Below are 27,625 nucleotides of genomic sequence, written 5' to 3'. Positions count from 1 at the left end.
TTTTTTTTGTTGGTGAAAAGTATTATTTGTTCCGTTAAACTTTTTCAAAAATGTTATTTGGAATGACAACAGAGTTGATAAAATAAATATTTTTTGACATAAGCAAAAATATTATATTACAAAATTATTTTTGTTATATTTATATTATAGAATTTAATAATATTCTTTATTGTTGATTATTTTCTATACATTTATAAAGAATTTATTCCATTTTATCTTTGCTCACATTTGCCCATATTATCTAGAAGTTCAGGCTCCGCGGCTGCAATTATAAGAAACATAAATACAGCAAAGTGACCGAAAGTTGTTTGGAAGAGAGGCTACAGATTAGACTACATCTACCATTGTTTGCGAGTATTATCTCCTACGCAATGCCTTCTTTGTTCATCGCTAATTCTTCTTTCATCAAATTCCACACATAGTTAGTACTCCTATTACACCCAGATAAACCAACCCTAATTCAATAGAACCTCATAACAAAATCCAGTCTTGTAATTCTGTAATCACTTTTAATCTACCCAAAAAAAAAAAAAAAAATTTGATTTTGTAATCACTTTAGACCCAGTAATTTAAAAAGAGAAAAAAAATCAGATCATCCTTGAATCCTTCACGTTAATAAGTGAAAAAATAGTAAATGTGTTAAAACTAAATCAAAATAGAAAATTTATTCTATTGCAAAACAAATTATTAAATTGTTTTTAGGTGATAAAAATTAGAAAAAATTTAAACAGGAGGAACTTTTAATACAATATGAAAATAAATCCAAACATTTAACTTCGAACAAATTTTAATGCAAAAAATTTTTAAGTGGCAAAAATTGAAGAAAAGAAAAACATTAAATTGAAAATATAATCTGGCTATTTTAAAATTCACATTAATCATTTTTTTTTGGGCCACTTGTCAATGTTTTAATAAAATGACCATACAGAGGAAAATGATCTGAAGACAACCTGATATTCTGCAATTGGGAAAACACACTTGAAAAGTCTAATTTAATAGTTTAGCTCTTTTTGTGTATTATATACTTCGATCCTTCACCATTTTTCTTTATTAAACCTTGTTCAGTTTTGCTTCTACATTTCCTTCATCTTTCCCATTTCAAACTACCCTACTAATTTAACAAATCACTCCTACATACATAAGCTAGACCTTCCTGAACTTTTATTAAATTGAATAAATATAAATATTAAATGGACCAAACAAACCAAAATAGAACAGAACATCAAGATACCATACCAGTTATAGGAAAATATCAAAATTCCAATAAAAAGATAAAATATAATTGCTTATGTGAGTAAGAAAAACTATATATATAGTTTCGCAGCATCTTTTGTTGGATATATCGACCAACATACAATCCCAAATAGAAGGCTATATGCATATATAGTTTGTTTAAACAGAACAGTATATAAATGAGTTTTATGCATTAGGACAGGAATCATAACGCAACCCATATAAATAACATATATATGAAGATGGGGTAGGGAGTAGTGGTGGAACCATGAATCCGGATGATTTTTTTTTTGGCCACATCATCATTGGTCTATCTTTAGACTTCTTTTGAATGCATTTTCAATGCGAGATTCAGAAAAGCTTGCAATTTCTGCTGCTCTTTATTAATCACTCCTTTTCTTTTTCAATATTTTAGGATCCACCATTTCATTCCACTTCTTTTTAACGGAACTCTATGAAACACGAACTTACAAAATGTAGGGGTCTTCCCCATTAGAAGGACTAGTAGACATACTCCAGAGCTATATACGTCACTTCTCTCCGTAACACATCTCACCTTCAGGAATCGTTCTGGAGAGAGAGAAATTGCACAAATGACATGCTGACAAATGACAGGCCTGGAAAATGCAGAATGGAGCTAGTTAAGTGCATGGGCAATGTCCTTCACAATTCTCAGCCTCGTCTGCCATGGAAATGACAATCCATTGCCATCATTAGGACCAATGCCTCCATAGACATCCATTTTATGCATCTTTAAAAACCAAGGCTGAATAGGCAACTCCACGCAGCAATCCACAAGTTTCAGAACTCAGTTGTCCTTGCTCGTTTGCGACGTTATTGCTTTCTCTCAGCATTCCTTCAAAGCTGTATAAAATATCCATCAAGTTTCCTGATTAAAACTGGGTGATTATATAAAGAAGCCTTGAACCACTCCTTAACATAAGTAGAAAAGCAAGGCGAGTGAAAATTTTTTGTGGCTTCAAGGATTTGTAGGACAAAGAAGTTGCAGATCACTTACCATTTTCAATATATACAGATCCTCCAAAACCATGCTACTATGCCACCATTCTCCAACATATATATTTTCCCCCCCTCTATTTCTTTCTTCTTTCCAACCTTACTAAGTAATTTCACAGGTAATTCTACAAAATCAAAACAAACCTTTTGATTCAGCGGAAATTACAATAAAATTTCAAGAATATGATAAGATAGAGAAATACTAACATGGCCAAAAAAGAATGTCCAATTACTACACTGAAGGACAAGGGGAAAACTAATTGACAGTATTGATTCTATTCCACCATTTAGGAAGGCCATCCGCATGGGAAGTTTCCTTCGCAATTTTCACCCTCAGTTTCCTGGAAAGCCATGACTAAGTACCAACAAGATCAATGCTTCCATATTCTTTAAACAGTCCATTCTGGGCATCTTCAATCCAGTAATATCAGAACCGACCGCTACTCTGCATCCGCGGTAAGCTATGTTTTGGCATGTCTCCTAAGTCCACAACATTCAACAATATGCTGATAATTCTGCCAATACAAATTACACAAAATACTTACCTTCAAAGAAACAAGTCGTAAACTCATAACGGCAAGATGTTAATCATAGCATTTAATATTTCTTGCTCTTCTTCTGGATTTGAGAATGTTAATATGATACACCATAAAGTAAATTACAAAAGTACTTCGATTTCGCCCTTAAATTTTTTATGTGACAAAATTTACACCTACCTAACATACAAATAGTTAAACTATATAAACAAAATATAAACTTAAGAGAAAAATTGATGGGATGTAATGTAAACAAAATAACTTCTTGACCATGTTTCATTTATTTTTCTTATTATTGCGTTTTATAATATATATGATAAATGAAACTTGCGGTAAATTTGAAGTGGAACTTTTGCGGAGAAAAAGACTGTCGTAAGGAGAGAGGGATAGGGAGCACAATACCTTAAACTCAGCCAATCGATAGGGATTCTGACTTGCAGTTTAGGTGACATTTAGGTGCAAGACAGAAACAAGCCTTACTTTAACAGCAACTCAAATTTCTTGCAGAATGAAAGGACTAACACAAAAACTATTCTCCAAAAAAATCAATGGTGAGGCTACTCCAATTAAGCAGTTCACGAAAATAGGTAAACTCCATCTATTTCAGTAAAATTCATAAGGTATTTTGTATAAGAACTTTGAAGATCTTAAAACCAAAAAAGCCAGACAAGTTAGTAAAAATAATAACGATAATAGAAAGATGAGAATCATACATACTCTAAATTGCAGATGAAATTATGCAATCCAAAGAAGCATACAAATAAAAAATCAATTTACGAGGATGAAACAGTTGCAACATTTTGGGACTATAACATGTCTTGAGAAGAGGACTACTTTCATATAAATACATAAATGAAGTATATATGCCCCTTTTTAGCCACATAGAAAAGAGTTGATTTATAGTTTTATCTCCTACAATTTCCATTCTTAAAACTGAAAATAAAAAAGAGTTGATTTATAGTTTTATCTCCTACAATTTCCATTCTTAAAACTGAAAAATGCACAGCCATATGTCTTGCAGTTATAGAGCATATGTAAATCTCAACTAAGCACACATGAACACATGTATCATGCATGTATGCATGCAAATGATTAATTCCCCATCCTAATTCCACACTTAGAAATAAAAATGTTTCTAAATTTAAGCAACTCAGCAAATTACATAATTTAGAACCAATTATATTTAGGAAAACAACCTATATATGCATCATGCTCAAATTGGCATCATGGCTTACAGAAGTTAAATGAATCCATCTTCATTCCTACCAAAATGGCTCTCTAGTTTTATGCAACTTCTTTAGAAGTTCTTACACAAAATGGAGTAGTTTTTACTAAAGGCTGGAAATCTAGTATGAGCAATTACATAAAAGTTAACCTGAACAAATAGGAAATAGAGCTTCTTCTTCATTAATTAAAGATACTCTTGCACTTGTCTAATAGCATCAGGACTTTTATAGCTGCTAAAATGTTTCAGATTGTCTAAAACTCTTATCAAATAAAATAACAAGAAAATACATTTAGTATTTGGAAGGCATATAATTTTAACGTAATGCAATAACAAATAAATGGATGAAGGCTTTTAACGTAAATTCACAACTAATAATTACGCTAACATTTACAGAAACTACTTCACGATTAACTCACAGATAGTTTTAAGTGTAGAACTGTGTAGTTAAACTTGAGTTCAAACATTCATCTGAACTCCCAGCATAGAAGTGTAGGATGAGGTTAACTGAAGCAAACAAAAAAATAAGACTAAAAACAGATAAACAAAAATGGAAAGGATGACATGGTTAATAGAACATGAGGAATCATGGTGTTTCAAAGAAAGATGTGAAGTAGATAGACGTAACAACAACTACACTCAGCTATATACCAAGAGAAGAAGAGGTTTACACTAATTATGAAACTTGGTTCGTGGGATCTTCAGACTTCTGTGTTGAAGTTGGTTCATGCTTATGTTCAAGAATTAGAGAAACTTACAACCCATTAAATTAGCCTTCAAACTCTAGGGTGAAAAACAAAGAACAACCATCAAAGTGTAAAGCTTAAATGGCATCTCAAGAAAATTAAGTTGTGCATACCCAGCAAAAAATATTTCCATTAGCACATAGTTTGTGCCCAATCATTGAAGATTATTTTAGTTTCTCACACTGGTTTTGTATTAATCTATTCTCTTTTCTTTCCTTTCTCTTTTGAGGTTGGGGGGTACCCATCCTTAGGCTGTTTATTTTCCCTTTTGTTTGTTGAACTATACTGTTAACATAAAATTTCGAGATCAAGAACCGTAAATCGAGAAAAAGGCAATAAAATATCATGTAAACATATATATATATTCATTTTTTTTTATTTTTTTTTTTGGGATGATGTAATGCTATATATTAAAAAATAAATAAATAAACAAATAAATGTCCAAATTTGACAAAAAATATATCAAACTATCTTTTCTTGCACACCCCAGAAATCAAATACCAAGACAATGAAATCGAATTCAGGCCACTGAGAATTATAGATGAACGTACACAGGCTCGGAAATGACTTTTTGCAAGCAATTTACATGGTTCTCACCCAATGTAGATCTATACTTCATTAGATTACTGCGTCAGATATATGATAAAAAGAGAGGAGGAAGTCCAGTGAAAACTTCGTAATTTTCAGAGACAAAATTTTGCGTAGCAAATTTTTAAAATATAGCCCTTTAATATTAAAACTAGTGTCATTTTGAATACCATTTTTCTTGTGATATAAACTATCTTGTATCCAATTTTTTAAAATTTAAGAATAATTTAAGCATATGAAACTATCAATTACGAATATACGAAAATGGGAAAAATTATGTTGATTTTGCAAAAAGCAGCGAACAATTTTACAAACATCAAATTCAAAATGTTGATATGTTCCCAAAAAATAAAAAATAAAAAAAAATTCTAAATGTCGATAATAAAAAAAAAAAAAAAAATATATATATATATAATAATAATAAAAAATTAAAAATCCCTACCAAGTAAATTTATAAAGAACAAAAAGAAATGAAATCACACGGTTGTATATTCCTCTTTTGTGTTTGAAAACAGAGAGAAAATTACGAAAGGTAAATCCCCAAATTTTACCACCTATAATATTTTAGCAATATGAACATGAAATTCGATACCAATATAATATATGCATATATATATACACACACACGAAATATAATACCAAGTAAATTTAAAACAAACAAAAAATAAATGAAATTAAACAGCGATATGTGTGGAAAACAATGGAAAATTACCACCCAAAAAAAAAAAAAAAAAAATTCACCGTGGTTTTACCACCCATAGTGCACCAGGAATATGAACTATCACCTACACAGCATGTACATGATTTCATTTGTCCTACTGTAATACATAACAGTATGTATGCAACCATACTTATACTTCCATTTTGTTAAATTTGATGCTTGTTAAATACAGAACATTGAAGCCTCAATTCACCGTTAAAACAATTAACCGCCAGCACGTCATCAGGTTCAAACCCAACGGAGACAGGAAACTAAGACAGATCAGTTGATTAATTAATTGGTGGATAGCTAATTATTAAAGGTGAAGTGTGATTTCCATGGCATGGAAGAACTGCCGATCAAATATGGAAAATTTAACAGGATAACCTCATCAATCTCTAGTTTTGTTTTTTCATTTTGTCCAATTAGAATAATTTTTGTTTTAAAAGCGGTAAAAAATGCAACAACAAAAAATGTTTAAGATCATTACAATCAAACTCCTTTCTTGCCCAAATGTCGTAAAATGACCTTAAACAAAATGCCAAATCAAAAACTTCTATCCAACATATATCATCGATTATAACTGAGGTTGGCAGTTTAAAATAATACAAACTTCAAAGATTAAAACTCAAATTAAAAAATAAGTGAATTGGATAAATTTTTGTTTCATCTGATTCAATTTTGTTCAAAGCGCTGCATATTTTTGAAGAAAATAGATAACAAATAAATAAATAAAATAAATATCTTCATAGTATGATATACATTCCATAATCCATGCAGAAGAAATTTACTAAGAGGCCAAAATTCAATCCATGCGGAAGAAATTTACAGATGAAGCAATTATAAAGATCTGAGATATTATTACCTTAAAAAGAACGATAATATACCACAACGGAAACAGTAAACAATAGACGGCCAACAGCCAGACGACAAAGCGATTTGGACGTGTTTTCTACACACATTTCGTATTGGATATTTTTAATATGAGACTGTACACACCTAAGTTAATGAATTTTACAATAAAACATTTATTAATCACCACAATATCACCATACAATGCCGACAATTTTTATCTACAAAATTATAAGCTTAGTTGATACATGCCTAGAAAATTTGTAGATTCTAGGAAAGAATAAAAGGCACCAAAAGCTTAAAAACAGAGTACAAACGCACTCGGGTCGCCGAGTGACTTTTCCAGAGTGAGCAAAGAAAGTATAGAATATAATCCTTAAAAAATAAAATATTACAACTATGTATAAGGTCAGAAGAAAGAGCATTAGACACCTAATGGAGGATAGAAGCAAGCCTATATATTTATCATAAGCATTATATTCTTACATAAGCACATAAAATAATGAACAAATTTTACAGGATAACACGTAAAACCAAAAATTTAATAGATATCTAAAAAAATTGTCACGCATACGATAAGGAAAACAGAGAAACCTCAAACATCACCACTCCATGGACACGAGCAGCACAAGCTCTCAGCCCTGGTGATCGCAAAAGCTCTTCGACAGCCACAACAAACGTTTTGACAAACAAGCCTTGAAATTTGTAATCTTAGAAATTGATGTTTAAATACCTTTAAGGTTAACCAACTTGGAGTGTTCGTCTTAGAAAATGGACTCCAACTCGTGGTGCAATGCAACTGTTAGGGACGTCACCGCTTATAATAAAAAATTTTGAAGGAATAAAAAATACACCACCTATCCAACAAAAGCAATCATTATTGACCCAAGGCATGGAAGAACTGCAAACCAAGTTACTGCATTGACTCAGAGGCATTGCTTAGAATAATGGTAAGACAACAAACCTTCATAATACTAGACATTAAATAATGATAAGAGATTCACACGGTTTGTAAAAAGAAACCAGGAAGAGCAACAAACCATGGCATGGAAGAACTGCAAACCAAGTTACTGCATTGACTCGAGGCATTGCTTAGAATAATGGTAAGACAACAAACCTTCATAATACTAGACATTAAATAATGATAAGCGATTCACACGGTTTGTAAAAAGAAACCAGGAAGAGCAACAAACCACTAAACCAAATATCCTCCATATTAGAGAACTGCAGTCCAAGCACCAAAACAAGATTTTAAAATATCCTGCAGAAACCATCTAAACCATCAGCTAACCGACTACTAGTTTTTTATTTCCAATAGCTGACAATTAATCAGCAACACAGAAAAGGTAAAAAGGACTATAAGCAAGAAAAGGATATCAAGAAGTTTCTCAAAAACATATGTATGCAATGATTGCTTCATTAATAGCAAATATGATGTAAGAAGAATTTTTACCGAAAAGATTGTAATGAACCTTTCATCAATAGCAAATATGATGTAAGAGAATAATTTTTTACCAAAAAGACATTTCAACCCCCATGGAAATTGCTTTCGCAAACACAATTTAGTACGAATAATGTTTGCTGTGCATATTACCAGAAAGAAAAAAGAAATGTTGAAAATTCACTCATTGAAATTGAATAAGTAAACAATTGGATTGACTTATCAGAATAAAAGCACATCACGAAAGGCAATAAATCACTGCACTGGAAACCTACAAGAAGTACTCCATCTGTAAGTTATGTGCTGTGAACCTTCAATCAGTAGCATATGATATAAAAGAGCATCTATCTCCATTTATAAAGACAATAAAACTCCCAGACATCACTTTCTGGGACAATAGTGCAACTGCAACCCTATAGAACAGCATAACAAGCAATCAGAATCTTCCACAAATATACACTCCACTTATAAAGATAATAAACTTCAACAAACATCACTTTATGGGACAATAGTGCAACCTATAGAATAGTGTAACAAGCAATCAGAATGTTACACTATGTATTAGGGCAAATACCACGAACACCATTCTAAATATAGAACTGATTCCAATATCCTCATAAGTAATTGAACAACATGCAACTGAGCATGTCAAGGTGATTGTTCATCCTGTATTGGACCACTTCAAACCACATTGCACCTAATATAAACATCTTGGTAAGTCATGTGTGTGTACATATAAGAATTTCAAACAAATGAAAATGTCAGGGTTGAATAATCAAAGCAACCTTTATGAGCATCCACCAACTTTGTCTACCTCGCTTTCAATGATAGCCGATGAAACAGATATTACAACTTAAACAAAGATGACAGAATATTTGCACAGCTCCTAAAAAGAAACCCATAAGTGCAATAACCGAAAGTCAAATGCCCTTCACACTTTAGAAACTGCAGTCCAAGCAAGAAATTTTTCAAATTCAACCAAAACTGGAATTGTCCACATATCCTCATCCCATAATTGTTCAAGGCAAAACAAACATTACCAAAAGCACAATGCAACTGATAGGGACACTTGACATAATAGTGTGCTAACAAACAAAAAATAAAGAAAGCAGAAAATAAGATTTATCCAATGAAAAGCATCATTTATCAACTAGAGGCAGGGCAGAAGCAGATCATATCTGAGTCAACGAAACACCTCAACACAGAGTCATCAGCATCATTCTAAAAGATAATGGAATAATTGCGAGAAATTTGAATTTTAGTGCATAAGATAGAACCACATATATCATGAACACCAATCAAAATAGAGACACTTTTGTACAACCCATTTTTGCCTTAATCAGCAAACATTCATCCTCCACTGGACATTACCACATATCTCCCTCCCTAGATAAAGGCAGAAAAACTTACAACATTGCAACTGAAAACAGATGTCACTGCTATAAAGCTTTCAGATAAGAAAATTTTTTGATGGAACAAAAAAATCATGGCAAAAATTTAATTCAAGCCCTTCTTTATGAGCATCCACCAAATTCATCAGATACCAAAAAGCAGCCTAAAATCCATAAACATATGCCATAAGAATTTGAAATAGCATTGTAGCAACAGAGAAAATTCTAGAATCACAATGCAACTGGTAAGAATGCTCGAAATATAATAGTGGAGTAACAAAAAAATTCAAGAAAGCAGAAATATGAATTATCCAATGAAAAGCAATTAGAGGTTTGCCAGAATTGAGACAATCAATCATCACAATCACAAGAAATTAGAAATTTAGATATAGCATAGATAGACGCATGAATACCATCCCAAAAAGATAACTGATACTGAGATCTTTCTACAACCTCTTCAGTGTCGATCTTGACAACTTTCATCGAACATTGGATTTTACATCATTTCTGGAGGAGATCAGGCAGAAAATCCAACTTAGAACATTACAACTGGAAACAGATGCTATACGTAAGCATTCAGATAAGAACTTTTTGAAGCGACTAAAAAATCATAGTAATTAAATCAAATCCTCCTTTATGAGCACCCACCAAGTTCATCAGACACCAAAGAGCCAACCTAAAATACATAAAAATAAGTCAATACACCTTCATGGAATAGACACACATCAATAGAGAAAATTTGAACACGCTTCAATAGAACGTATAGAAGGAAAAGCATCATTGTTGACTAGAGGCATATCAGATTGGGAGACGACCAATTGACAAAATCCGAAGTCAGAGGCAAGTCAGATCAGGAGACAACCAATCGATTCAAACGTCATCAACATTGTTCTCATAGATAAATAAAGTAATCACATGAAATTAGAAAATTAATATTTTAGTGTGTGTGTAGATAGGAGCAGAAAAATAGTGTACTAACAAAAAACATGAAAGCAGAAAAATACAACTTATCCTGTGAGCATCATCATTGATCAAAGGCAGGACAGATCTGAGACTGAATCTCAATATAACCAGTGAGGACGCTTGAAACAATAGTATAATTACAAGAAATTCAAGGAGAAAAGTATGAATTATCCAATGAGATCAATCAGAGGAGAGCAGATCTGAAAAGATGAATCATCAGAATCAATGGTCATCAGCATCATTATCATAGATAACAGAATAGTCACAAAAAATTATTTAGTCCATAGCTACGAGCACAGCTACCATGAATACCATTCCATTCCAAATATGGAACTGATAACGAGATCTTTGTACAATGTACTCTATTTCAATCTCAACAAACATTCATCCAACGTTGGACTTCCGTGGCAGAGAAATATTGCAATTGGGAACAGATAACACTGCAATACAGAACGTGCTCAGATAATAAATTTTTGAAGCAAGAAAACCATATGTCACAACCGCCTTGGAATAGCCACGAATCAACAGTTAAAATTCTAGCAAAAAGAAATAACCTAAACCAGAGGGCGTAAATTACCATACATCAGTTAAAAGCATTTCATCACAGCCACAGATCTAATCACAGCCATAGATCAGAGAAGTGAAATTGATAGGTAACTCCCAATCAAAAACTAGTTGCAATTGCTGTCAAACCATCACAAATAATTAGAAATTAGATATCAACTTGCTTTCAGTGATGTATTATAAAGCAATAACAGACATTTGTATTACTAAACACTTCAAAAATCAAAGATATCAAAAGAGATGCACCTAGATCCTTCAAGGAAACCAAGAAGAGGAATAAACCATGAATCTAGAAATCCTACACACCTTAGTAACTAGATGTCATTATCTTCTATCTCAAAAAGCGAGAACTAACTATGTTGAAGTGCATACAAGTCCATTTGTCAAATTTGTAGCTATAGCAACCTATTTAAGCACAAGAACAAGGTTTCACCACATATTAAATAATGTCATTTGAACATAATCATTGAATCAAGAAAGGGTCTATTAGATGCAAGTGTTACTGAAATCAATACTAAAGTGGAAACCACTAGAAATCATTTGAAGTCACTTTAGTGGAAGACATTAAAGAATTCAAGAAAGTAAAACCCAAAACATAAATACATCCCTCAAATCCAATAATGCAAACCTTCAATAAATAGCAAATATGATTAAAACGATCCAACAGATTCCTCAAGGTGCATGTCTAACTACAATTTCTCCACCTAAAAACACCAATATGCCACAACATTCCACCTGCAACCTATTTTACCATACCACAAAAAAATTATAAATTAATGCAACATGAACACTGTGAACACTATTCCAAATACAGAACTAATACCAATAAGCCCAATAATAAATCAACAGATGGCATATATCCCAACAGAATTTGATGGAAATCCAACTCCCTGAAAAACAGTATTGAGGCAGAAAACCTTTAATTTTAAATCATTCACTAAATTAATTAGATTCCAAAAAATACAAACAGCATAAAGAAATATACCATAATCAAATTCTACCTCACATGGATAGAAATCATTTCACTGTAGTCACAGAGCAAAACCCAAATTAAATTTGATCACAGAAGCAACTCCAATTCAGCAAGTTGTAACAGCTGCCATGGCATCACAAAATATTTAATAATTGGACACTAGCTAGCTTTCATTGGTAATAGAGCAACAAAGAACCTTTATGAAAACACACCTAAACGATTTGAAATAAACAAGAAGAGTGACAAGCCTCTTATCACCAAAACCGTTCAGCCTGCAACTGCATATACACCAATGCAAAACTTGCGTTTAAGCATGATCATCAAAGTGCAATATCAATAGAAAAATAAGAAAGAAGAAAATAACCAAACCAAAAAAAAAAAAGGCACCATAATTCACCAAACGTCCATATGAGCCTTGCAGCAGGAAAATTTGAGATATCAAATTATCTCAATTATCAATTTATAAAAAAAAATATATCTATATATATATATATATAAATAAAAAAATAAAAAACAACTAACAACTATATGTTCTGCTTGGTTCGCATTCAGTTAAAAAAAATAAAAAATAAAAAATAAAAAAAGAAAAAAAGAAAGAGAGAAGAAGAAGAAGAAGCAGGCTATAAAAAAATTGAAGATGGGAATACAAAGCAAGTTAGCATTAGCGATCCCTGAAAGAGGACCCACATTTATACAGAACTAAGCAACAATCTCCATCTCCTTGCTAACATAAAGGAAGACACTACACTGCAACTAGTAGAAGGAATAATTGAAAAGGAATAAAAAATGCTGTGCGCATCATGGGCATGATAGAATCAAAGTTAAAAATAAAAACAAAAATTAAAATTGTTCTTTTTAATCTTCAAAAGTAAAGACCAAATCCATAAAATAAAATAATAATAATAACTAAAAACTTCAAGGGAAAACATTAGAAGGGAAAAAAATTACAAAACTAGGAGTAAATAAGGGGGAAAAACAGTGAAAAGAAACAAGAAAATATATTAATCCACCATTTGGTGAAAATAATTAAAAAAAAAAAAATGAAACTGAGAAAATTATACATGGAACTGCATTGAGCAGCATTTTCCTAATTTATCAGCAGCTATCAGAACCGCTAGCAAGAGAATCTTCCCACGTACCACTCGATACCTGAAGATTAAAACAAAAACAAAAACAAACACAAACACAGAGAGCAACTAAACTCCACATACGTCCAACAGAGAATAATGTAACAAGCAGAATAAGACCTCAAAGATATCAGCACAAATATAGCGAAAATAATTTGAAGTATAGAACTGATACCAATAATATAATAAGTCATTAAAAATGATGCAACTCAGCCAATCATGTTGAGCATTCGCCCTGCTGCATAGGAAAGTACCACATATCTTCTCCTACAACTACCCCAAGACAATGCAAGACAAACTCAAATTACATCGCAACTAATAAGGAAATCAATGCAAAACAGATAGACCTTTACTAGCAAGGCAGACAAAACTTCACCAATGAGAACTTCCAAGGAATCAAAAATCACAGCTGAAAATAAGCCAAGCCTGCCTTTATTAGAATCCACCAATTTCCTCCCATCTTGCTTTAATGATAATGGAGCACTGACGATCAAACACCCTTCACACATGGGGGACTGCACTCAAGCAACAACTTTCGCAAATTCAGGGAACTAAAATTGTTGACAAAGCTTATACAATTAAACCAAGTCAACAAATACTAAACAAAATCTACAAGTTAACAACAAACTTTACTTAAATCACCCCTGAAAATCATCCTTACCAGCAAAAAGTCATTTTGTCATTCAACACTGTAACCAGCCAATCATGTTGAGCATTCACCCTGCTGCATAGGAAAGTACCACATAGCTTCTCCTACAACTACCTCAAGACAATCACTGCACAATAGGCAGAACTTTACTAGCAAAGACAGATCAAACTTTACTAATGAAAACTTCAAGGAAACGAAAATTCATAGCTGACAATAAACCAAGCCCCCCTTTATTAGCATCCACCAATTTCCTCTATCATGCTTCAATGATGGTGGAGCAAATGCCCTTCATACATGGGGAACTGCACTCAAGCAACAACTTTCTCAAATTCAGGAAACTAAAATTGTTGACAAAGCTTATACAATAAAGCCAAGTAAACAAGTACTAAACAAACTCCACGTTACCAAGGAACTCTACAGGTGATAAGGACATCACCACAAAACCGATAGAACTTTACTAGCAAGACAGATAAAACTTTTACTAATGAGAACTTCAAGGAAACTACAAATCATAGCTGACAAAAATCCAAGCCTGCCTTTATTAGCATCCACCAATTTCTTCTACCTTGCTTCAATGACAGCGGAGCACTGACAATCAAATGCCCTTCAAACATGGGGAATTGCGTCAAGCAACAACTTTATCAATTTCAGGTAAACAAAGCTTATACAATTAAGCCAAGTCAACAAATACTAAACAAACTAAAAGTTACCAACTAAATCTACTTAATTACCCCTGGAAAATCGTCCTTATCACCAAAGGTCATTTTGTCATTGAACATCATGCAATTCCGCCAATCATGTTGAGCATTCACCCTGCTGCAAAGGAACGTACCACATATCTTCTCCTACAACTACCTCAAGACAATACAAGACCAACTCAAATGACATTGCAACTGATAAGGACATCACAGCAAAACAGATAGAACTTTGCGAGCAAGCCATAAAACTTCATTAATGAAAACTTCCAAGGAAACGAAGAATCATAGCTGACAATAATCCAAGCCTGCCTTTATTAGCATCCACAAATTTCCTCTATCCTGCTTCAATGATGGTGGAGAATCAAATGCCCTTCCCACATGGGGAACTGCACTCAAGCAAAAACTTTCTCAAATTCAGGGAAATAAAATTGTTGATAAAGCTTATACCAGTCAACAATCACTAAACAAACTCTACAAGTTACCGACAAACTCTACAAGTGATAAGGACATCACCACGAAACAGATAGAACTTTACTAGAAAGAAAGATAAAACTTTACCAATGAGAACTTCCAAGGAAACTAAAAATCATAGCTGACAATAATCCTAGCCTGCCTTTATTAGCATCCACCAATTCTCTATCTCACTTCAATGATAGTGGAGAACTGACAATCAGCACTGACAATCAGACGCCCTTCAAGCATGGGGAATTCCATCAAGCAACAACTTTATCAAATTCAGGTAAACAAGGCTTATTCAATTAAGCCAAGTTAACAAGTACTAAACAAAGATCAAACTTTACTAATAAGAACTTCCAAGGAAACGAAAATTAATAGCTGACAATTAACCAAGCCTCCCTTTATTAGCATCCACCAATTTCCTCTATCATGCTTCAATGATGGGAATCAAGTGCCCTTCACACATGGGGAACTGCACTCAAGCAACAACTTTCTCAAATTCAGGGAACTAAAATTGTTGATATAGCTTATACATTAAAGCCAAGTCAACAAGTACTAAACAAACTCTACGTTACCAAAGACCTCCACCAGGACATCAGCGTGAAACAGATAGATCTTTACTAGCAAGACAGAAAACTTTACTAATGAGAACTTCAAGGAAACTAAAAATCATAGCTGACAAAAATCCAAGCCTGCTTTTATTAGCATCCACCACCTTGCTTCAATGATATGGAGCACTGACAATCAGACGCCCTTCAAGCATGGGGAATTGCATCAAGCAACAACTTTATCAAATTCAGTTAAACAAAGCTTACACAATTAAGCCAAGTCAACAAATACTAAACAAACTCTAAAAAGTCACCAACAACTAAATTTACTTAATTACCCCCAAAAATTGTCCATATCACCGGTGGTCATTTTGTCATTGAACATCATGCAACTCAGCCTGTTGACCATTCACCATGCTGCAGAGGAAAGTACCACATATCTTCTCCTACAACTACCTCAAGACAATACAAGACCAACTCAAATGACATTGCAACTGATAAGGACATCACTGCAAAAAAGATAGAACTTCACTAGCAAGAAAAAAGACTATTAATTAGAACTTCAAGGAAACGAAAAATCATAGCAGACAATAATCCAAGCCTGCCTTGTTTGCATCCAACAATTTCCTCTATCTTGCTTCAATAATAGTGGAGCACCGACAATCAAACGCCCTTCACACATGGGGAACTGCACTCAAGCAACAACTTTCTCAAATTAAGGGAACTAAAATTGTTGACAAAGCTTATACAATTATGCCAAGTCAACAAATACTAAACAAACTCTACAAGTGACCAACAACAAAATTTACTTAATTACCCCTGAAAATCATCCTTATCACCAAAAAGTCATTTTGTCTTTCAACATATCACGTTGAGCATCCACCCTGCTGCATAGGAAAGTACCACATATCTTCTCCTACAACTACCTCAAGACAATCACTGCAAAATAGGTAGAACTTTACTAGCAAAGATCAAACTTTACTAATGAGAACTTCCAAGGAAACGAAAATTAATAGCTGACAATTAACCAAGCCTCCCTTTATTAGCATCCACCAATTTCCTCTATCATGCTTCAATGATGGGAATCAAGTGCCCTTCACACATGGGGAACTGCACTCAAGCAACAACTTCAAATTCAGGGAACTAAAATTGTTGATAAAGCTTATACAATAAAGCCAAGTCAACAAGTACTAAACAAACTCTACGTTACCAACGAACTCTACATGTGATAAGAACATCACCGCAAAACAGATAGATCTTTACTAGCAAGACAGATATAACTTTACTAATGAGAACTTCAAGGAAACTAAAAATCATAGCTGACAAAAATCCAAGCCTGCCTTTCGCATCCACCAAATTCTACCTTGCTTCAATGATAGTGGAGCACTGACAATCAAATGCCCTTCACACATGGGGATCTGCACTCAAGCAACAACTTTTCAAATTCAGGGAACTACAATTAAGCCAAGCCAACAAATACTAAACAAGCTCTACAAGTCGCCAACAATAAAATTTACTTAATTACACCTGAAAAACATCCTCATCACCAGAAAGTCACTTTGCCATTCAACATTACACAACCAGCCAATCATGTTGAGCATTCACCCTGCTGCATAGGAAAGTACAACATATCTTCTACCCCAAGACAATCACTGCAAAATAGGTAGAACTTTACTAGCAAAGACAGATCAAACTTTACTAATGAGAACTTCAACAAAACGAAAATTCATAGCTGACAATAAACCAAGCCTCCCTTTATTAGCATCCACCAATTTCCTCTATCATGCTTCAATGATGGTGGAGCACTGACCATCAAATGCCCTTCACACATGGGGAACTGCACTCAAGCAACAACTTTCTCAAATTCAGGGAACTAAAATTGTTGATATAGCTTATACATTAAAGCCAAGTCAACAAGTACTAAACAAACTCTACGTTACCAACGAACTCCACCAGGACATCAGCGTGAAACAGATAGATCTTTACTAGCAAGACAGATAAAACTTTACTAATGAGAACTTCAAGGAAACTAAAAATCATAGCTGACAAAAATCCAAGCCTGCTTTTATTAGCATCCACCACCTTGCTTCAATGATATGGAGCACTGACAATCAGACACCCTTCAAGCATGCGGAATTCCATCAAGCAACAACTTTATCAAATTCAGGTAAACAAGGCTTATACAATTAAGCCAAGTTAACAAGTACTAAACAAACTCTAAAAGTTACCAACAACTAAATGTACTTAACTAACCCCCCTATCACCGAAGGTCATTTTGTCATTAAGCATCCTGCAACTCGGCCAATCATGTTGAGCATTCACCCTGCTGCAAAGGAAAGTACCACATATCTTCTCCTCCAACTACCTCAAGACAATACAAGACCAACTCAAATGACATTGCGACTGATAAGGACATCACTGCAAAACAGATAGAACTTTACTAGCAAGCCATAAAACTTTATTAATGAAAACTTCAAGGAAACAAAAAATCATAGCTGACAATAATCCAAGCCTGCATTTATTAGCATCAACCAATATCCTCTATCTTGCTTCAATGATAGTGGAGCACTGACAATCAAATTCCCATCACACATGGGGAATTGCACTCAAGCAACAACTTTCTCAAATTCGGGGAACTAAAATTGTTGATAAAGCTTACACAATTAAGCCAAGTCAACAATCACTAAACAAACTCCACAAGTTACCGACAAACTCTACAAGTGATAAGGACATCACCACAAAACAGACATAACTTTACTAGCAAGAAAGACAAAACTTTACCAATGAGAACTTCATAGAAACTAAAAGTCATAGCTCACAACAATCCTAGCCTGCCTTTATTAGCATCCACCAATATCCTCTGTCTTGCTTCAATGATAGTGGAGCACTGACAATCAAATGCCCATCACACATGGAGAACTGCACTCAAGCAACAACTTCCTCAAATTCGGGGAACTACAATTGTTGATAAAGCTTATACAATAAAGCCAAGTCAACAAGTACTACACAAACTCTACGCTACCAACAAACTCTACAACTGATAAGGACATCACCGCAAAACAGATAGTTTACTAGCAAGACAGATAAAACTTTACCAATGAGAACTTCCAGTAAACTAAAAATCATAGCTGACAAAAATCCAAGCCTGCCTTTATTAGCATCCACCAATTTCTTCTACCTTGCCTCAATGATAGCAGAGCACTGACAATCAAGCAACAACTTTATCAAATTCAGGTAAACAAAGCCTATACAATTAAGCCAAGTCAACAAATACTAACAAACTCTAAAAGTTACCAACAACTAAACTTACTTACTTACCTCCCCAAAATCGTCCTTATCACCGAAGGTCATTTTGCCATTGAACATCATGCAACTCAGCCACTCATGTTGAGCATTCGCCCTGCTGCAAAGGAAAGTACCACATATCTTCTACTACAACTACCTCAATACAATACAAGACGAACTCAAATGACATTGCAACTGATAAGGACATCACTGCAAAATTGATAGAACTTTACTAGCAAGACATAAAACTTTATTAATGACAACTTCAAGGAAACGAAAAATCATAGCTGACAATAATCCAAGCCTGCCTTATTAGCATCCACCAATTTCCTCTATCTTGCTTCAATGATAGTGGAGCACTCACACTCAAACGCCCTTCGCACATGGGGAACTGCACTCAAGCAACAACTTTCTCAAGTTCAGGTTGTTGACAAAGCTTATACAATTGATCCAAGTCAACAAATACTAAACAAACTCTACAAGTTACCAACAACAAAATTTACTTAATTACCCCTGAAAATCATCCTTATCACCAGAAAGGAAACACGAACAACTCAAAATTGCATTGCAACTGATGAGGAAATCACTGCAAAACAGATATAGAACTCTACTAGAAAGACAGATGAAACTTTACTAATGAGAACTTAGCACCGATAATAAAACGCCCTTCACACATGGGGAACTGCAGTCAAGTAACAACTTTCTCAAATTCAAGGAACTAAAACTGTTGACAAAGCTTATACAATTAAGCCAGGTCAACAAATACTAAACACACTATACAAGCTACCATCAACAAAATTTACTTAATTACCACCTGAAAATCATCCTTATCACCTGAAAATAGGTAGAACTTTACTAGCAAGACAAAACTTTATTAATGAGAACTTCAAGGAAACGAAAAGCATAGCTAACAATAATCCAAGCCTGCCATTATTAGCATCCACCAATTTCCTCTTATCATGCTTCAATGATTGTGGAGCACGGACAATCAAACACCCTTCACACATGGGGAACTGCATTCAAGTAACAACTTCTCAATTTCGGGGAACCAAAATTATTGACAAAGCTTATACAATAAAGCCAAGTCAGCAAATACTAAACAGACTCTAAAAGTTACCAACAACAAGATTTGCTTGATTACCCCATGAAAATCATCCTATCACCAAAAGCATTTTGTCACTGAACATCATGCGGGCTCAGCCAATCATGTTGAACATTCATCCTGCTGCACAGGAAAGTACCACAAATCTTCTCCTACAACTACCTCAAGGGAATACAAGAACAACTCAAAATTGCATTGCAACCGATGAGGACATCACTGCAAAACAGATATAGAACTCTACTAGAAAGACAGATGAAACTTTACCAATGAGAACTTCAAAGAAACTAAAGATCATAGCTAACAAAAATCTGAGCGTTCCTTTTATTAGCATCCACCAATTTCATCTATCTTCCTTTAATGATAGTGGAGCATCGACAATAAAACGCCCTTCACACATGGGGAACTGCAGCAATCAAGCAACAACTTTCTCAAATTCAAGGAACTAAAATTGTTGCAAAGCTTATACAATTAAGCCAGGTCCACAAATACTACACACACTATACAAGCTACCATCAACAAACTTTACTTAATTACCCCCTCAAATCAGCCGTATCACCTGAAAAAATGACACATCTGGAAATACATTAATAGTTAAGCTGCAACCTGTGCGATCACAAAACCAAAAAAAAAAAAAAAAAAAAAAAAAAAAAAAAAAAAAAAAAAGGAAAAAAAAATACGTGAAAGGGCGCACACTAGCCAACAGAGAAATCCATAAAGCATAGACTGCCAAGAACAAAGACATATTTTGTATGTAAAATTTACAAGCAACGAGAATGTTAGCACAAATATACTAAGACTACATACACCATTGTACTATCACATTTCGTACCAACATATCCCCCATTATAGATCAATGAATAATATGTATCCAAGGCCATCTTGATGAACATCCAATCCACCATTGCAATCTTCTACATATCTTCATCCCATAACTGTTGAGGCAAAACAAACCCCACTCAAAACACAATGCAACCGGGGAAGATGCTCGACATACGCATACTTTAAACAAATTGAAGTTGACGGAAATAAATATGAACTTATCCAATTAAAAATATAATTACTAACTCGAGGCAGGGTAGATCTGAGACAAAAATCATTACAATTGATACTTAAGTTGAATTGTTGAAAATCGATCAGCAAAACTTAAAAGTCGAAACAGGCACTTACGCTAAACCATGAACCTCACTTTCAACTGATAACATTACAAATTACAGAATAGTCACAAGAATTTAGGATTTGAGCACATAGAGTGGAGCACAGAACCATGAACTACATCAACTGATACCAAAATCTTTGTTCGACCAATGTCCGCGTCACAATGTATTTTACAACATATCTCCTCTGTAAATCAGCGCAAAAAAGTAAATCCAACCCCTAAAATTGCAACTGGAAATGGATGTCACTGCAGTACACAAGCATTCATAGGATAAAATTTAGAGGAAACCAAAATTTATATTATTAAAATATGATTTAAAACTTTTTCTACGAGCATCCTCCAAGTTCAACGAATACCAACCTATAATACAAACATAACTTATAATTTATAATAACCAGACATTAAGTCAGAAAATTCAAGAGGGAAAGGATTACCATAAATAAATTAAGACCATTTCAATATCGCCACTGTGAAATTAGATAGGTTACTCCTATCCCAAAACAAGGTGCAATTGTTGGCAAGCCATTGCAAAAATTTAAGAAATTTTTTTTTAAATACCAGGTTGCTTTCAGTGATATAAAATACAATGGCAGACCATCATATTACTAACAGCTTGAATTTTACAATAGATATCAGTCTAAATGCATCAACAAATTAAAAGAAACCAAGAGAACCAAACCGCAAAGATACTTCACACTTCGATAATTACACCTGCAAAAAAAAATTCTCTCAAACACAGAGAACCAAGAACCTTTTTAATTACTTGCATTCAAGTCCACTCATCAAATTCATAGTTATACGCAAAGCAAGATCAAAAATGTTTTACCACATATCAAGCAACACCACTGGAATATCACCATCATCATCAAGAAAGGGTCATCAGGGACAAGTTACTGCCACTTGCAAACATTTAAAAACACTTCTAAGTGGAAGACATTTAAGCAGACTAAGAATTCCAAGATGTAAAACTTGAAACAACAAACATACTCTGTTTCCAACACTCTAGTGAACCTTCAATAAATAGCAAACATGATTAAAAAGATCCAATAGATTCCCCATCGTACAAGTCAAACTTCTCCACCAGGATACCTTTTCAGTCAACAATGTAACCTATGTCACAATACCATAAGCAATTACAAATAACAATATAATAGCATTAGTCCACAAAGAATACTCCACATACAGAACTGATACTGACTTTGAATGCATCACATACTCTCTCCAAAACTGATAGAACTAGCCCCAATAATAAAACAACCAAATTGATGCATCTCAGCAACCATTATATACGTCCATTCAATATTCAAAATATCACGTACCATCTCCAGAAAACTGCATTGAGGTAAAAGAAGTATTAACACATATCACATATCCATAGTACAAACAGCATGAAGAAAGATACCCAAATCCACTACTAACTCGCATGGAGTGAAATCATTCCACTCTGTACAGAGAAAATCCAAATTAAATTTGATCAAAAGTAGCTGCAACTTGAGTAGATCATCAAATCAAGAAGAGAACAGTAAATAAAGATAACAAATGTAAAAAGAAAAAAGGAAAAGCTATGTTTTACACTTCATGTGTAGGAAAGGAAATGAAAGGAGCCTTTTTTTTTTTTTAATATCTTCACAAGGATTCCAATCTACCAAACAATTTTCAACACATTGAAGGAAGAAATAACAAAATTTCATCTGAAACTGCACAAATCATTATGAAATCCTGAAGCTTTCCAATTACTGGAACTGCAGAATGAAGAAGTATTGATGAGAAAAACAAACCACCAAAATAAAAGCCCTTTCAGCATCTAGTCCAATTTCCCAAACTGCAACTCTAATTGAAACTACGGTACCTAAGTGGAACATAAACCTCTCGAACTCATCTTTATTTCCAATACTTTTAACCATGGAAAGATTAACACTTTTGTAATTAAAATATTGCTTGTAGATAAAGAACTTCAACAAATAGCCACATAAATCAAGGCTGAATAAATTAACCTTGTTGACAAATGTCCTCTAGCAATCTCCACTTTAACAAGAAGACACACTCTCCATGAATATAGTTGGTATGGCCACAGGCAGAGGCAGAACAAAGCTACCATACTATCTAAAAAGAAAAATACAGTACAAGAAAATATTATTGTCGGTATAGCATATTATTGTAATTTGTTAAAATCAAAACCTAAAAAGTTAAAGCAAGACAGAGAAACAATAATTGAGTTGCATCATATGCTCCAACATCATAAAAAACTCGAAAACAAGACCTGAAAATCAAAATCTACCATCAATGTTGATAAATATAAACCCCAAAAAAAAAAATAATAATAATAATAATAATAAAATAACGGAATATAAAATGATATCCATAATATCTACTAAAAAAGAGAACATAAATGAAACAATTGGCCACTAGAAACACATGATATAGGCCAAACTTATCTCATATAAGGAAGCACCAAACTCTACAATGGACAAAAGTGACCTGAAAGAAATTGTTCAAAAACAATAAGTAAAATGCACACAACCATGCATACATATTTACAAATGAAAGAGGGTTTGCTATTTTTCTTCTGCTCTTTTATTTTATATATAGGAGGAGGGCCAGTTCATAAAACATGGATAAAAGAAGAATCCTGAACAAGAAATCAACTTAACCATTAGTAAAAAATTACTTCTTATTCATAATGAAAAAGGACGTCTTCAGGAAGTGAAAATCTTAGACAAAAGAGTTTCAAGAATAAGAAAACGATAACATAATGCTATTGGTTTGAAGGGTAAAGAGAAGCTTAATACCAAAATATACCCAAACCTAAAACTTCAATAAAACTATGGACCACAAATCTGCAGAGCATCACCAAACAATGTTAGCTTATAAAATTTAGAAAAACAATAAGAAAATTCAAGCAGAAGCATAGTCAACTTTCATTGCAAGAGACATCTAGCAGCTTTTCGCAAAATCGACACACCCTCCAAACTCTAAGAAAGGTAAAATCCCAACCACCAAAAAATGGAAATTTAGAATCTCCCTTAAAGGTAAAATGGAAAATGATTGCAAAACTGCTCAAAATAAAAATCTGATAGACAAAACAATCTCCGCAGCCCTGTGATCACGGAATCAAATATCACCAAGTCTAACTTTTAAAGATAATATTAGATGTCATGCATATTCATAATAAGAAACCAGAAGGCAAACATGCTCAAGAATACCAAATTCTCCATTAAAAGGCACCTGACTCCATTAAAAGCACTTGAATGGACCGTTTTCAACAAATTAATTAAAATACCACGGTACAAGATATTTTCAAAGTATAAACTTACTCAAAAAAATAGAAAAAAAAAAAAAAAAAAAAAAAAAGCTGCAACAGCCGACCCAACCACACAAAAGCTTTGTATTCGTGTTCAAACTAACGTAATAAAAGATTCAAAGTGTAAAAAAATATAATAATAATAATACTAATAATAATAATTGAAAAAACGAAAAGAAAAGATAATATGTGTCACACTGGTTTTGCAAACGGTCAGACCAATCCAGAGACTAATATTGGATTCCAATGCCTAGAACAACTTCTATTCGAATCATCAAACTAACCAGTTACCCAAAAAAAAAAAAAAAATGAAAAAAGAAAAAAAGAAAACAGACCTGCAGAATAGGAGGTCAATCAACACAAAGAGATGTTAATTAATCAAAGGTCCAATTGATCACCACGTCTGTATTGTAAATATGCGGTTACGAATAAAAATTAGCCCTAAGACAATTCCAAATAGGAAAACTTCAATTATTTCAGTTTCATTTTTCTCCGCCATACCAAATCAAAAATTTGCAACTTATTATGATAAGGTTTGAAAACAGCTTTAGTATAAGAGATCAATAAATAGTTCTCTTCTTGATGAATCCATCTGCAAACAGTTCAAGACTATTTTTATGCCGGCATTTGATATAGAGATGTGAACAGCAGACAAATAAAAGAGTCCAAATTTAAGTATTTTGTCATACCAATATCATGTGCTGAATTCCTGGAATATACCCTTATTACTCACAGACCAACGAAAGCATAACTAGGTCAAGAATGAAAATTGCATTCACAACGAATCTGACACCGTTCAACTTAAACAGACCAGCTTTAATAATCCGACAATCACCACTGTCAAATCCAAAGAAGAAAAATCCCTCACATATATAATAAAAAAACCGGAAAATCTTGTATTTGATTATTAGGAAATTTCGAATGGAATATCAATACTGAAAGAAAGCAGACCAAGATCGCAAAGCAAAAGCCCAATTTATCGCAAACGAACCAGAAACAGCATCATGATCAAACAGCGATTATTTGATCTGAACAAAGATCGCAAACCAAAATCCAATTCGTATCGCAAACTTGAGTAAGAAATAAGCACAATTATCAACCAACCAACCAACGAAAATTATAAATGAAGACCGCAAACGAATTAATCGAATTTGTACCAATCCACCCGAAATCAAATGTATCAACAATAATCTTCACCATCATGAAAGTAATCGAAGACAATATCCACAAACGTAATAGAAACGAAACCAAAACAGCGAAAACAAATAAACCATAGCTTTCACAACACGGTGTTAAATGTGCCAGGCGTATGATATTTATAGCCAAAGGGACACGGTTTTGTTTCAAAGGCGGTTTTGTTTCAAAGGCGGTTTCTTTCAAAGGCGGTTCACGCGGCTGAAGGGTTTTGACTTTTGACCGAAGTCGCTGATATTGCGCTATGTCGGTGTAAAAAATACAATGTGTTACTATTTTTTTATTCGAAATTAATTTTAAAATACCCAAATATAATATCCCATGTGTAATATATTAAATTTATTGAAAAAATAAAAGAATGGTTGGTGATTGATGAAAAAAAAGTTTATGATGTTTTTAAAAATTAATTGTAAATGAAAATTTATGTAATTTAATATGTATATATATATTTGCAATGGTTTGTACAATTATATCTTATTTAAAAAAAAAAAAAATTTTGGTTATTGTGGTGTCCTAAATTTTGATATTGCGGGGAAGCATCACTTGCATATCAATTAATTGCATAAAAAAATTTGTAAATATTATGATGAATATTGTGTACAAAAGGGAGAACACCAGTATCTGAATTCCAATAAACAATAACTTTTCTTTTTTTAAAAGAATGTGGAATTCTAAAATGCCGCGCCTACATAGACGTAAAGACGTAAAAGCAAAATTCTAATTAAAAATATAATGTTAATGTATTTTTATCTTTTCTTTTCAAAATGCTCTCATTATAAAAAAATTTTATATGAGCTTGATGAAATTACTAAACAAAATTCTCTCCCTTTCTTCTTTTTTATTTTTTTTTCAGCCAAAAAAAAAAAGATTTCTCTCCCTTTTTTTTATTCTTTTTTATGACTCACCAGACCCCGCCCCCTCTGTTAGGCGTCGCTTCTTGGGAGCTTCTAGCAGCCGGGCCCACCAAACCAAATTGTGGAAGGCGTGTCATGTCATTTCCCGGTAATGAACGGACATTCCACTCTGGAGGTTATGATGACCGTTTTGCCCCTGAAGTACACGTGGAGTTTGTTTGTTTTCCCTAGTGACCATGTGCTTCCTTTCTATAAAAATGCTTCTTTCCAGCTGCTGTTACGTGATTAGCGTGGAAACTATGAATATGGATTTGGGCTTGTGATGTTGGGTTTGGATTTATCCTGTTGGGCTTTTGGAGGGTCCATAATTATCCAATAAAAAGCATATATTTAGTTTTTTTTTTTCTTTTTCATTTTCAGTTTTTCTTTTTTTTTTTTTCGTAGGTTAAAAGAAAAAATCATTTTTACTCTGTAAGTCTTGTGCATATGATTATTAAGATTTTGTTACTACTTGTTTGTTGACATATAAAAACTACATGTACTTTAAAATCTTTTAAGTTTTTTGAAATTATGTATGAAAGGAATACAATAAGAATGTAATTACATGAGTAATTTTAATAAAATATATATTTATCTTTCTAAGATTTTTTTATTAAATGATTTTTTTCTTATAAATTAGTTTTTTTTTTGTTTAATCTTAAATTTGTATGTTAAGTTTTTTGTTATTTTGTATTTGTTCAATTAAGTTTTTATTTTTCGGAACTTTTTTTTTTTTAAATTGAAAGTATACTTTAAGAATTATCTTCATATATTACTTTTTTCTCATAGCGTTTTTTTTTTCACCCCATTAAGTCTTATTGTTGATTTTGTATGTTTAAAAGTCATTTTTCTCACGCTGGTTATTGATTGTCACGCGACTGTCATTTCATTGTTAGGGTGTTCTGAATATTGGGGTGTTAATTTTTTCTAGTCAAGAATATTAAACATATTGTGGATGGTAATGTTGAATTTTATTGTAGCTACGTA

General features: G+C 33.2%; 1 non-coding gene across 50 annotated transcripts; it reads right to left on the bottom strand.

The window, feature by feature from the left end:
• Positions 1–1,364: 1,364 nt before the first annotated feature.
• LOC107425458 (uncharacterized) lies at positions 1,365–25,858 on the bottom strand. 50 transcript variants are annotated; one of them, XR_009639606.1, is made up of 16 exons: positions 20,772–25,858; positions 20,134–20,650; positions 19,504–20,005; positions 19,026–19,383; positions 18,803–18,908; positions 16,525–18,626; positions 15,262–16,395; positions 14,018–15,089; positions 13,291–13,871; positions 12,442–12,507; positions 10,734–12,352; positions 10,378–10,405; positions 10,183–10,278; positions 2,458–9,283; positions 2,252–2,375; positions 1,365–2,097 (listed from the first exon to the last, which is right to left on the bottom strand). It is a non-coding gene; the product is annotated as an uncharacterized LOC107425458 (transcript). The 50 variants fall into 50 exon arrangements; XR_009639605.1 differs by having other exon boundaries at positions 10,143–10,236; XR_009639607.1 differs by having other exon boundaries at positions 10,183–10,236.
• Positions 25,859–27,625: the final 1,767 nt, after the last annotated feature.

This window comes from Ziziphus jujuba, chromosome 7 (genome assembly GCF_031755915.1).
Source record: "Ziziphus jujuba cultivar Dongzao chromosome 7, ASM3175591v1".
NCBI classification, from domain to species: domain Eukaryota; kingdom Viridiplantae; phylum Streptophyta; class Magnoliopsida; order Rosales; family Rhamnaceae; genus Ziziphus; species Ziziphus jujuba.
This window is presented reverse-complemented; position numbering and strand designations above follow the sequence as displayed.